The sequence below is a fragment of the Arvicola amphibius genome, chromosome 7 (assembly GCF_903992535.2).
Source record: "Arvicola amphibius chromosome 7, mArvAmp1.2, whole genome shotgun sequence".
NCBI lineage: Eukaryota > Metazoa > Chordata > Mammalia > Rodentia > Cricetidae > Arvicola > Arvicola amphibius.
This window is the reverse complement of record NC_052053.1, coordinates 65,842,745-65,857,179: the sequence shown is the minus strand read 5'-3', so window position 1 is coordinate 65,857,179 and position 14,435 is coordinate 65,842,745.

The window sequence follows — 14,435 nt, the reverse complement described above, 5'->3', positions numbered from 1 at the left end:
TATTGACTGTGTTCTTTGCTTTAAAGAGGCTGCTCAGTTTCAGGAAATTTATTTGCAGATAATGCTATACATGATTTGTAAAATCTCTTTTCAAATTTACTTAGTTGTGACTTTACTCTAAGGTGACATTATCCCATCATCATTCAGAATTAGGGAAACACATATCAATCCTGCCTACCTTTCAGGGCTCATGCTGCAATAACATTATTATTATTCTGGTGTCATCTAGGTATCTCCTTTTCTAAAAATTATCTAGAATCAATCAGAGGACATGCTGAAGAGAAGAGAATTTCAAGGACATCTCTATAAACAACTGTTACTTCTTTTCTACTCCAGAGGGAAAACTTGGCCTGTGCTTATTTGTTCAATAATTTATTTATCTTAGTGTGGATATATGAAGTCTTTTAATTAATGTTGGTAAGCTCTCCATAAAATGTTCTGGATATTCTTGTTCAAAAGTAAAATCCTTTGGATTAGAATAGAGGTATTGGTTCTGATATATTTTATGTCCAACAAACTCATTAAAAACTTTACTCTGTTCATCCATTTCAGGAGCAACCATGTAAGCTGATCCTCAGACTGACTTTGGAAAATATGACAGTGGATCCTCTGAGTTCAACATTGTGTGCAGTTATTCAATTCACTGCTATGTGTTCTGCTGTCAGAATTCTAAGAATGTAGTTAATGTGGTCTCCAAGGCTTCATCACACCCTATTGGTGTCAACACATGAATTTCCAGAGAAGCATTAGCCTCAGATGAAAAGATTCTCTTTTCCATTTTAAACCTGTCCCACCTTTTTGATCCATTAACATAGAGCTGACAGACAACACAGCTTCTGAAGACACTTCTTTAGCTAACACATGAGAAAACAGGATTTTCCTGTCACCAACATCAGAGAGTGCAGAGGAGTTATTCTGGGAGCAACAAAATCACCAACACAATGTGAAAATCATAGAACTCAGTTGCCTATGGGAAGTATTGGAGAGAGATGAACCAGGGACCGGAGCTGATGTATGCTGAGATGTGCAAATTTGTGGCTGAGAATTTTGTGGTCTGAGTTACAAAAACTGCCTATAGAGAAATCATTAGCTTGGACTTCAAGGTTCAAGTTAATTTTTACCAAAATGCAAAGGCTCAAAATAGAATCTTGCAACACTTTTAACAACTGTACACTTTTATAAGGTCCTATAGTTTAGTAGTAGAAAACTGTGGATGGCTCATTTTCTAAGCTAACTGGAAATTAATATCAATTCAGGGAATTGTTTCTCTACCACAAGTTTAGAAAGAAACCGGATAAAATAAAGATTGTTCAAAATTCCCAATCTGTCTTACAAAAATTACAGCCAAGTTTTATAATTTCAGACACCTGATGACATATATATGTGCATATATATATACATATATATGTATATATATGAGTAATATATATATATAATAATGTGCTGATTTATCTGACAGTTAGCAATTAGACATCTTAGTGTTCTGGGGAAACAAAGATGTTTAGTGTGTAATTAAAAAGCAAGATTAATAGGTTATTATAGGTAAACAATACTCTAGAAGATTTCCTTATATCTTATTCTTCTATATTTTCCTCACGTTGTGTTTTCCTTATTATCTCTATTTCTTTTTTTTTTTTTTTTTATGGTTTATTTTTTTTATATTTAAAAATTTCCATCTCCTTCCCTCCTCCTCCCCCCTCCCTCCCCTCCTTCTCCCCTTTCTCTCCCCTCCTTCTCCCCCTTCCCTCCCCTCCCCTCCACCCATACCTCCCCTCCCTCCCTCTCAAGGCCAAGGAGCCATCAGGGTTCCCCACTCTATGCTAAGACCAAGGTCCTCCCAACTCCCCCCAGGTCCAGGAAGGTGATCGACCAAGCTGTCTGAGTGAGGTAACCCAGACCCATAAAGATGAACATGGGATGTACTCACTCATATTCGGTTTCTAGCCATGATTATAGGACATCGAGCCTATAAGTTTGGGATCCTTGAGAAGATAATAAGAAGGTGAACTCCCAAAAAAGATATAGTAATCCTCCTGGATATTGGAAGTAGACACGATCGCCAGGCAAAATTGGGAACTTGAGGGTTGGGCAAGACTGGGCCAAGGGAAGATGGGGAGAGAAAAGTGTGAAGGGGAGAGCAGGGGGAGCTCGGAGGAATGGGGTGCTTGGGATATAGGAAGGGTGGATATGAGAGCAGGGAAGCATATATCTGAATTTAAGGAGCTACCTGAGGGTTGTCAAGAGACTTGACCCTAGAGGGGTTCCCAGGTTTCCAGGGAGACGCCCCCAGTTAGTTCCTTGGGCAGCTGAGGAGAGGGAGCCTGAAAAGGCCAGTTTCTATTTCACTTTTCAAGTCTTTAATCATATCTTTCACTTCCTTGTTTTCTTTTCTTTCTTTTTTTAGTTTTCTTTAACGGATTTTTTGATTTCTCCCAATTTTTTGTTTATCTTTTCCTCCATTTCTTTGACAGAATTTTTCATTACCTCTTTAAGGGCCTCAAACATTCTCTTAAAGTTATTTATAGGTCATTTTCTTCTGCTTCATCAATATTTGGTTGTTTAAGTCTTGCATTATAGGACCACTAGTTTTTATTGTTTCTCTTTGTGGTGTTGAGTGTATTCTTACCTTGTCTACCCATCTTTTCCTCTAATTGATCTAGTTGCAGCTGCCTAGTCTCTGGTTATCAATCTTCCAGGTGCCATTGGATCCAAGGATCAGATAGTTGCTCTTTGTAGTGCAGTCAGGGTTTCAATTCCCAGTCACCCTGGTGGTCACTCAGTATTCCTGGAGTTTGCTCTGAACTCCCTGAGGCCACTCTGCAATACCAGGGTTCTTTCATGCCTGCTCCCATAAAGGTTGCTTTCTTGGTGCTGCATATGCTGAGGTCACTGGCTTGGGCCTGCTCCAGCAGAGATCGCTATTTCAGGCCTACCTGGTGGAGGTTGCTGGTTTGGGCCTGCCATGGTAGATGTTGCTGGCTCAGGTCTGCTACCTCAGTGGTCCTCAATTCATGTTGGATACTGCAAATGTCTCTGACATGAGCCTGTTCCCTCAGTGGTGTCTACCTTGTACCTGCTCCTGTGGAGGCTGTTGCCTCAGGCCTACTTCAGGGGAAGTCACTGGCTCAAGCCTAATCCTCTGGTGGTCACTGCATTGGGCCTGCTCTGGCTGGGGTAGCTGGCTCAGGCTTGATCCCATGGAGGTCCCTGACTCAGGCCAGTTCAAGCAGATGTCCTTTGTTTCAGTCCCTCAAAGTTGCCTGACTTGTGCCCAGTCTTACAAAGGTCTCTGGCTTGTGCTTCCTCTCTCAGCAGTTGCTCCCTTGTACCTGCTCCTGGGAGGATTGATGCCTCAGGCCTGCTCCAGTTGAGATTGCTGTTTCAGGCCTGCTCCAGAGGAGGTTACTGGTTTGCACCTGGATCCCCAGAGGTCTCTGGCTTTGGCCTGCTCCCTCAGGGGTTGCTCCCTTGTACTTGCTTTTATGGGGTTCCTATTTCTTTTTTTAAGAAGTGTTTTTTTTTTCCATTTACTTCTCTCCCAAGCCAATTTTTAAACACAATGTAGCTATTTAGAGGTTTATTTTTCTCTATCTGTTTTTATTATGTATCTATGTCTTTTTTGAAGCACATGAATTTTTAATTTGCTTAGCAATAGGGCTAGGATTAAAGCTGTGATTTTGGTGGCTGTCTCCACCACATTTATCAGTTTGTTGAGAGTCTACATTCACGGTGGAGGTACTGGCCAAGGTCACCTATATTTCCACAACTCTGCAGAATTTCTATGTCATGCCACGACCAAGAAGCCTAAAATCAGCTACTCATAAGTGTCATTTTAGTGTTTGGTGGCAGAACCTCTTAAAATAGCCAAGATGTTTTTGCTGCTAACACTGAGTCAGGAAGTTTCTCTTAAGGGAACCACACCTCAGCTTGCCTCTAGCAAGTATAGCTTGCTGGGGTATATATAGATGATTACCAAGAAGCTGGACTTGACTCTCATCTTTTCTGTCTAGAATCCTTTACTTAATGCATTCTTAGGCTTTATGTGGAATTCTTGCTAAACTTTTTTGGTGCCCTTTGTTGACATAACTTTCTGTCCCACCTAGCTCTGTAACTATTCAGTCCCAAATAAACACACAGAGGCGTATATTAATTATAAACTGCTCGGCTTATTGTTTAGACTTATTATTAAGTAACTCTTATGACTTAAGCACTCCTATAATTCTTGTTTATGTTTAGTCACATGACTTGGTACCTTTTCTCAGGAAGGCAATCTCATTTTACTTCTGCATTTGACTGACTGGCGGCCTTTCCTCTTCCCAGAATTACCCTAGTCAGGTTGCCCTGCCTATACTTCCTGTTGAGCTACTTGCCAATATGCATTTTATTAAAGCAATTTGAGGGCCAAGTCTTTTCAGTGTACAAGAGCATTATCCCACAGCACAGCTACCTGTACCAGGACAGGACGCCTGGAGACAGGAAGAATCAGGCACCATCAGTCACATACTGTCACAACCTCTGTGTTTGCACATATGTGGAATGGTGATACACACCTTGGAGAGAGAACATCTAGGCCATCCTCCTTCCTCGGAGAACTCAGCCTTGTGTGAGAAAAAGCAGTAAAGTCCCACAGATCAGGAAGGGATTTAACTTAGAACAGGATTTTGGATTAGAATATAGGGAATCATCCCTGCCTTCATAAGGGAGGAAGTTAGATATTGACTCCTTCTACTTGTTCCAGGGTGAGCATCAGTGATCCTGTATTCTTGTTATCTGAGTCTGGAATAAAGAAGCATGTAGACTGGTTAGTTACTGGAAACACATCAGCATTTGACCGTTCCTTCTCTTTGTAGAACTGCCTAGACACTGTAGTGTGGTGCTGCGGGCCGGCTTCCCGCTGCCCGGCTCCTGGCCGCCCAGCTAGCTTTACCCAAAATAACAACACACAAATTGTATTCTTTTAAATACTGCCTGGACCATTATTTCTAGCCTCTTATTGTCTAATTCTCACATCTTGCTTTAACCCATTTCTAATAATCTGTGTAGCACCACGAAGTGGTGCCTTACCATTTAGTTTCTAGCATACGTCCATCTTGGGCTGGAGCTTCATTGCGTCTGTCTCCCTGAGGAGAGGCACGGTGGTCTGTCTAACTTAGGAGAGGCGTAGCATTTGGCTGAGCCATCTACCTCACTTCCTTCTTCCTGTTCTGTCTACTCCGCCCACCTAAGGGCTGGCCAATCAAATGGGCCAGGCAGTTTATTAATTAACCAATGAAATCAACAGATTGATAGAAGACCCGCCTCCATCAAGACACAGACTCTCTTCTTCCCTGTCCTTAAAAAGAAACATCTCATTTTTTATTCACATAATGTATTTTATTCAAATACATGCTACTTTCCCCAGATTTCTCCTCTCTCGTGATGCACTTTTTCTGCTGAAATAAATGTGCTTTTAAAAAAATCTGCTGACTCTCCTTAGTCCTGCCTCAATGTTCATGCATGTGGCCTTATTATTGGATTAAGGTTAGGTTTGTCTGTTAGAAACTGAAATCCCAAAGAAAACTGTTTCTCCTTCTTCCAACAGTTAATAATTTTGAATAATTTTTCATCTAAAGATGAGAATTGAAGACATTCTTGCCTATCATGCTGAGATGTTGGCTGGTGTGAACTTGTCCGTGCAGTTACTTATGCTGTGAGTTTATGAATGAGACATCCCATGCTGTGGTGATTAGTGTGATCTTGTGCATGCAGTTGCAGCTGCTGTGACTTCATGATTGGCACATCCTATGCTAGGTTGTTGGCTCATATGATCCTGTGCATGCAGCTACAGATAATGTGAGTTCATGAGTTAGACATCCTTTTATCATTCAAAATTAGGGGAAATACTTTCTTCCTTCCTTTCATGCAATTACAGATTCTGTGAGTTCATGAGTTAGACACCTCATGCTGGGATGTTGGCTAGTGTGGACTTGTGCATGTAGTTATAGCTGCTGTGTGTTCATGAGTGTGGCAGCCTTGTCATGCCTGGAAAACACTGTTTCATTGACATCATCCCTCAGTTCTGCCTCTTAAATCTCTTTTTACTTCTCTTCTATTATTGATCCCCAAATCTTGGAAAGTGAAGGAATTGTTGAAATATCCTATTTAGACTGAGGACTTCAGGGCCTCCTATTCTTTAAATGTGAACTAGTTTTAGGTCTCTGAATTAATCAACACCTCCAAAAATCAGAGTTTTGATTTAGCTGAAGAAATGAAATGATATATGGTACAAATTTTAAATTCTTAAGGAGCTGTTTAATACAATGTCTATTTAACAGAATAATAGTGCTAAATTATCTCCTAGGTCTTATGATCTACCATGTCATGAGTTCCTGTTCTTGTTCTTGGAAGCAGATAAAATTTCAAGTTTTGGGGAGTGGGCCTTAAATCCAGTAAGAAGTATTTAGTCATTCCCATAACATTCATGGCACCACTGAACCAATGTGCATACATTGTCAGGCTCTTTACTATTGTAAGTTGTGATACTTGTTTTTGAGACCCAAGGCCTGGGTGAGATATCATCTCATGTTTTCAAACTTGCTTTCTCATGGGCAACTCAAGCACATTTCCTGCTTCCTTCCCTGTTATCAAAACTAAGATTTGTTGTTGCCTTGCTGAGCTTGTCACTGTATCACATTGTTGTTATATGTGGTCTACACCTGCTTCTTGCCCCATCATCCCTCTGGACTGCATAAGAAACACAAGGTGAGAATACCACCTGGACACTCAGCCATCTTACCCAAGGTCTCCACCCATTCTTTGCATACTGCTATGACTTACACTCTCTTATACGCATGCATGTGACAATTCTCTGGGAGCAGATATGTACTGTAGCCAATGTACCTAAAATATTATTTTGGGGGTGATGACAATGAATTTGTTTCTCCTCCTGAGGTCGCTGCAAGCCTGAGGCTCCTCTTTGATTTGCAGAGGTCTCTGATTGTTTTTAAACATCCTTAATTTACTCAATATTTTCTAATTATTTTGATCTGGAGTAACATATTAATAAATCACTTTTACTTAAATCATGGTTTCCTTCTGCACCTAAAAAAACTAACTTGTACTATAGTTCTGGAAGGCAAACAAGACAAACACAGCATAGATGTGTTTTATATCCACACACCATGGTACAGTTATCTTGACTCAGAGAAGAGATGAGCACTGCCTTGGGAAGCTATTTGAAACATCAGATGTCCTGGAACATGGTATGAGTGTCTCAAAGATTCACATATGAGGAACATGGGCCTAAAATGCTTCTGATGAGAGGGGGGATGTGGAAGAGGTAATAGACTGCACAACAGCTACCACAGCCACACAGTCACACTTACTCATACAGTTCCACATTCCAACACACACTCATACACACTCACAGACACACACACAACACAGAGTCCCCCCTCACACATGCACACTCACAAACTGACACATAGCACCAAAGTCAGACTTATAAACTTCCCCATTCACAGAATCAAGGGTGGCTTTCTTTCTTTCTTTCAATAGGTCCTCTCTGTCTGGCCTGGAATCACTATTGACCAGCCTGGTCTTGAACTTCAAGACATACTTTTTTTTTTTTTTGCTTGAAGATTTTTTTCATGGTTTATTTTTTTATATTTAAAAATTTCCATCTCCTCCCCTCCTCCTCCCCATTCCCTCCCCTCCTCCTCCCCCTTCCCTCCCCTCCTTCTCCCCCTTCCCTCCCCTCCCCTCCACACATACCTCCCCTCCCTCCCTCTCAAGGCCAAGGAGCCATCAGGGTTCCCCACTCCATGCTAAGACCAAGGTCCTCCCAACTCCCCCTAGGTCCAGGAAGGTGACCGACCAAACTGAGAAGGCTCCCACAGAGCCCGTCCATGCATAAGAAACAGAGCCCAGCGCCATTGTCCTTTGCTTCTCAGTCAGCCCCCGCTGTTGGCCACATTCAGAGAGACGGGTTTGGTCGCATGATCCATCAGTCCCATTCCAACTGGAGTTGGTGATCTCCCATTAGTTCTGTCCCACCGTCTCCATGAGTGAATGCACCCCTCTCGTTCCTGACTTTCTCCCTCATGTTCTCGCTCCTTCTGCTCCTCATCAGGACCTTGGGAGCTCAGTCCAGTGCTCCAATGTTGGGCTCAGCCATCCTCTTCATCTATTGCCAGGTGGAGGTTCCCTCACGGTCCTGACTTTCTTTCTCATGTTCTCTCTCCTTCTGCTCCTCATCAGGACCCTGGGAGCTCAGTCCGGTGCTCCAATGTGGGGCTCTGTCATTTTCTTCATCTATCGCCAGGTGGAGGTTCTGGCGTTCGTGTCTACTTCCAACATCCAGGAGGATTACTATATCTTCTTTTGGGAGTTCACCTTCTTATTATATTCTCAAGGATCCCAAATTATAGGCTCAATGTCCTTTAATTGTGGCTAGAAACCAATTATGAGTGAGTACATCTCATGTTCATCTTTTTGGGTCTGGGTTACCTCACTCAGAATAGTGTTTTCTATTTCCATCCATTTGCATGCAAAATTCAAGATGTCACTGTTTTTTACCGCTGAGTAGTATTCTAGCATGTATATATTCCACAGTTTCTTCATCCATTCTTCTACTGAAGGGCATCTAGGTTGTTTCCAGGATCTGGCTATTACAAATAATGCTGCTATGAACATAGATGAGCAAATGCTTTTGTAGTATGATTGGGCATCTCTTGGGTAGATTTCCAATAGTGGAATTGCTGGGTCCTGGCATAGGTTGATCCTGAATTTCCTGAGAAACCGCCACACTGCTTTCCAAAGTGGTTGCACAAGTGTGCATTCCCACCAGCAATGGATGAGTGTACCCCTTACCCCACAACCTCTCCAGCAAAGGTTATTATTGATGTTTTGGATTTTAGCCAATCTGACAGGTGTAAGATGATATCTCAAAGTTGTTTTGATTTGCATTTCCCTGATAGCTAGGGAGGTTGAGCATGACCTTAAGTGTCTTTTGGCCATTTGAGCTTCTTCTGTTGAGAATTCTCTGTTCAGTTCAGCGCCCCATTTTTTAATTGGGTTAATTGGCATTTTACCGTCTAGTCTCTTGAGTTCCTTATATATTTTAGAGATCAGACCTTTGTCAGTTGCAGGGTTGGTGAAGATCTTTTCCCAGTCAGTAGGCTGCCTTTGTGTCTTAGTGACAATGTCCTTTGCTTTACAGAAGCTGCTCAACTTCAGGAGGTCCCATTTATTCAATGTTGCCCTTAATGTCTGTGCAGCTGGGGTTATGTGTAGGAAACGGTTCCCTGTGCCCATTTGTTGTAGAGTACGTCCCACGTTCTCCTCTATCAAGCTCAATGTGTTCAGATTAATATTGAGGTCTTTAATCCATTTGGACTTGAGTTTTGTGCATGGTGATAGATATTGATCTACTTTCATTCTTCTACAGGCTGACATCCAGTTATGCCAGCACCATTTGTTAAAGATGCCCTCTTTCTTCCATTGTGTACTTTTGGCTCCTTTATCAAAAATCAGGTGTTTGTAGGTTTGTGGTTTAAGATCCGGGTCTTCTATATGATTCCATTGGTCAACTTCTCTGTTTTTATGCCAATACCAAGCTGTTTTCAATACTGTAGCTTTGTAATAGAGTTTGAAGTCAGGGATGGTAATGCCTCCAGAAGTACCTTTATTGTATAAGATTTTTTTGGCTATCCTGTGTTTCTTGTTTTTCCATATAAAGTTGATTATTGTCCTCTCAATCTCTGTGAAGAATTTTAATGGGACCTTGATTGGGATTGCATTGAATCTATACATTGCTTTTGGTAGAATTGCCATTTTCACTATGTTGATCCTCTCAATCCACAAGCAGGGGAGATCCTTCCATTTTCTGGTATCCTCTTCAGTTTCTTTCTTCAAAGACTTAAAGTTCTTGTCAAATAAATCCTTCACTTCCTTGGTTAGAGATACTCCCAGATATCTTATGCTATTTGTGGCTATTGTGAAAGATGATACTTCTCTGATTTCCCTCTCTGCTTCCTTATCCTTTGTGTATAGGAGGGCGACTGATTTTTTGGAGTTGATCTTGTAACCTGCCACATTACTGAAGGAGTTTATCAGTTGTAGGAGTTCTTTGGTGGAGTTTTTGGGGTCGCTTATGTACACTATCATATCATCTGCAAATAATGAAAGTTTAACTTCTTCCTTTCCAAATTGAATCCCCTTGATTCCCTTATGTTGTCTTATTGCTATTGCTAGAACTTCAAGCACTATATTGAAGAGATAAGGAGAGAGTGGACAGCCTTGTCGTGTTCCTGAATTTAGTGGGATAGCCTTGAGTTTCTCTCTGTTTAATTTGATGTTAGCTGTCGGCTTGCTGTAAATAGCTTTTATTATATTTAGGAATGACCCTTGTATCCCTAATCTCTCCAAGACCTTTATCATAAAAGGGTGCTGAATTTTGTCAAATGCTTTTTCAGCATCTAATGAGATGACCATATGTTTTTTTCCTTCAGTTTATTTATATGATGGATTACATTGATAGATTTTCATATGTTGAACCAGCCCTGCATCTCTGGGATGAAGCCTACTTGATCGTAATGGATAATTTTTCAAATGTGTTCTTGGATTCTGTTTGCCAGTATTTTATTGAGAATTTTTGCATCAATGTTCATGAGTGAGATTTGCCTCTGTCTTCCTAGTGCCCAGATTAAAGGTATGTGGCGTGGCACTGTGCCTGACCATCAAACACAGATTTTTAAAATATAATGTTTTAATTTCACTAAAAGTAGTTTCTTTATCCATAAAGTATTAAAGTATTGAACTCATGACATTCACATATGTATATATATATATATATATATATATATATATATATATATATATATATACATATATATATATATGTATATATATACACACACACAAAGAATGGATTAAAATCCATAATTTCCAATACATTTTGCTCAGGTAATGTAAATAATATCAAAACTTCAGTTGAATAAAAACATCATTTAAGTATGTGTAGTCACTTGAAATTGGACTTGCTTCCAGTGGGTCTTGTGTTTAAACTTTGTTCTCTATCTGATGGTGTTCTTTAGAGATGTTATGGAATACTTGAGAGATAGTGCCTCAGAAGGAACTGTGTCACTGGATGTGCATAATGAATTCTTATACACCAGTTCTCTCTGTGATTTATTCTCTACTTGCAGAATGCAGGTGCAGTGTGAGAAATCCTCTGTGCCATGCCTTTCTATCATGATGGACTGTGCCCCTAACACCTTCAGTCAACTAGACTCTTTGTTTCTGCAGTGGCTTTCTGTTAGGTATATTTCACAGAATAGGAAAACAACAAATGCAGCAATAAATGACAAATATTTTATCTATAAATAGTAGTACAAAGCCTACCTGGGAATGGGATATGTGATATTTAATGGCACATGGCTTGAACACATAGCTACAAAGAGAGTTAAGGTGTTTGGATCACAAACTAAATAGACATAATCAGTACATCAAAGACTTCAGAATTATTCATGTTACTTCGAGTCTCAGAGAACAAAGAGGAAAGGGAGGCTGGAAGAATGTAAGAGGTGGAAAAATGACTCCATCAGATTGGTATCAGGCAAGACTGTAGGAGGGCATTTTCTTGACTAAAAATTGGTTTTGGAAGGCTTAAGCAGATTAGAAAGTGCCATCCCTGGACAGGTGTTTCTGGGTTGTATAAGAAAACATGCTGAAGCCAGGCGGTGGTGACACACACCTTTAATCCCAGCACTAGGGAGGCAGAGGCAGGCGAATCTGTGAGTTCGAGGCCAGCCTGGTCTACAAGAGCTAGTTCCAGGACAGACTCTAGAAACTACAGGGAAACCCTGTCTCAAAAATAAAAAGCCAAAAAAAGAAAGCATGCTGAACAACCATGGAGAGCAAGCTGGTTAGCATTGTTTATGTGTGATGTTTGATTCAGTTCCGACTTTCAGTCTCGTGCCTTATTCCATGATTTGATTTTTCTCTATAATGATCTGTGAGAGCTAAGATGATATTTATTCCTTCTCTTCACATGATGCCTTAGGGCATAGTTTTCATCAAATAAAAAATATAGCCTAGAATAATTTAAAATTCTTTTGATGAGAGGACAGACAAGGCAAACATAATCAAACATACAATCACACTTATAAATACAGTCACATATCCCAACACAAAACACAAACACACACACACACACACACACACACACACACACACACAGAGAGAGAGACAGACAGCCATCAAATGTACATTCAAAAACATTCACTGGTAGAAGGGCTGACTTTCTTTCTTACTTTCCTTTGACTGGCACATTTTGGTTGGCCTGGACTCACTATGTAGACCAAGCTGATATTGAACTATGAAAGATTTTCTAGCCACTGCCCCTTGTAACTGGATTAAATGAATACATCACCATTCTAGACATTCACATGAAGAGCCTTAAAAGTTAATTATTTATTTTTTGAAAATATTTTCATTCAATATGTTCTGATTACTGTTACCCTTTTTCATTCATTCCCAGGTCTTTTCTTTCTCTCACATTATCCAGTTGCACAATGGGAAGATTTTTTAGGACATTGAAGGGATTTTCCGCACTGTTTTCTTTTTTATCTTGGCAATAAATGGTTTAAAAATGCATAATTACCAAAATATTTCTCCTTTAATATCATTATATATTTATTTTTTTATAGATTACAATATTCTTATTAATGTATACATTGTATAATGATAATATCTAGTGCTAAGGAGATGGCTAGGGAGTAAGGTGCTTGCCTCCTAATTTGAGTATCTATCTTAGTTTGATTCTCAGTACATAACTAGGAAGCTGGGTAAGATGGTTTATCCTTATATTCCCATCACTTGGTAGATTGTGACAGGAGGCACGTTGGGACTTATATCTAAACATTCTATCTAAACATGTAAGCTACAGTTTCAGTGTAAGAATCCGTCTCAAAAAATAAGTTAAAGGGCAATTGAGGAAGATGCTCCTAATCAACATGTGGCCTCCACAGTCATATGCAAACATACACATATGAAGACACAGTATCAGCAATGAGCATTTTAATTTATTCAAATATTTACTTATTTACTTTTTCCTGGATTGAACTCATAGTTTGTAGATGTTTAGAACTATCTCACGGAGAAGGGGGGAAGAGGGGAAGAGGGGAAGGAAGAAATTGTATCTCCAATTGTTGCCTCCTATCCAGTCTGGACCACATGAAATGTTGGCATCATCATCTACTGTGAAGATGGAAAAATAAGAGCAGAGTGTACACATAAGCATTGCAGTGTCTGCTCCATACTGAAATGAGAAATGCAGAATATGCTGAGCTGTGTTTCAGTCTCTGGTGTTCAGAGAGGAACTGGGAATCTTAGGCAGGAAGATAAACTGGTTTGTCTGCAGAGGCTGGTTCAGGGAAAGAAGGCCAAGAACCTGAAAGCAAACCCCCAGTCCCAGTCCCACAGGACACAGGACCTGGGCAAAATTGTCCAAGGATGCTGTTGTAACCTGTGTAATGTAATATTCTGACAACATAAGCATCTCCTGAGTAAACACATAAGCACTCAGACAGAAACACAGAAACAAGACAGAGATCAACCTACACATGTATAGGCATACAAGAAAAGAGAGATAGATGTGTATTAACTTGTGTTGCTTGAAAATGTTCTGGTTCTATCTGTCATTCATCCTACTTAAAAATGTCAGTATCATGCTTGTTTATAATATTCTGTGATGATAGCCATTCATCAAACTACTCTCTCTTTCTTTTTTCTCTCACTACTTTGACTGTTCTGTATTCTACCACTCTCATGTGTTTTCTCTCTCCCTCCTCCTCTGCTCCATTTCCTTTCTCTTTGCTTCCTTCATCTGCTCACCAGAACTGAGATTGCTATGTAACATGGTCTTATATGTGTAAATATCTGAGGGACCACCATAGTATTTGCCAGTGCCACAACAGAACCATGTTCACATCAATACAGCACATGGATCCCTTCCTCTATATCCCCCACACTTATTTCCTTTGGCAAATGGCACTTGCACCATTGGTTACAGGCAACTTATCCTTTAGGCTTTAATATCCATGTCTCTGGTTATTAGAGACGTTGGCCTATGCAATGTCTTCCACCTATATGAATTTGTCAAGATGAAGGAGTGCAATAGGAGGATGGAGGGCAGAAAATTGTCTGCCCATGAGGACATCGCCTTTCCCCACTGTGTTCCCCAAACTTGTTATATCTTGTGGACCCAATTCTCAGACAAATGAGAGGAATGAGTTTTTTGTGAGAAGAAAAATGAGAATGATATCTTGAATGACTTAAATGGTGTTCTAACCTTTAACAAGGAGGATTGATGCTACAAACACAATATTTATTAATCAAAACTTAGGCTATATTTTTTAAATATTATGATTTGAATTAAGGTTTCATATATACAA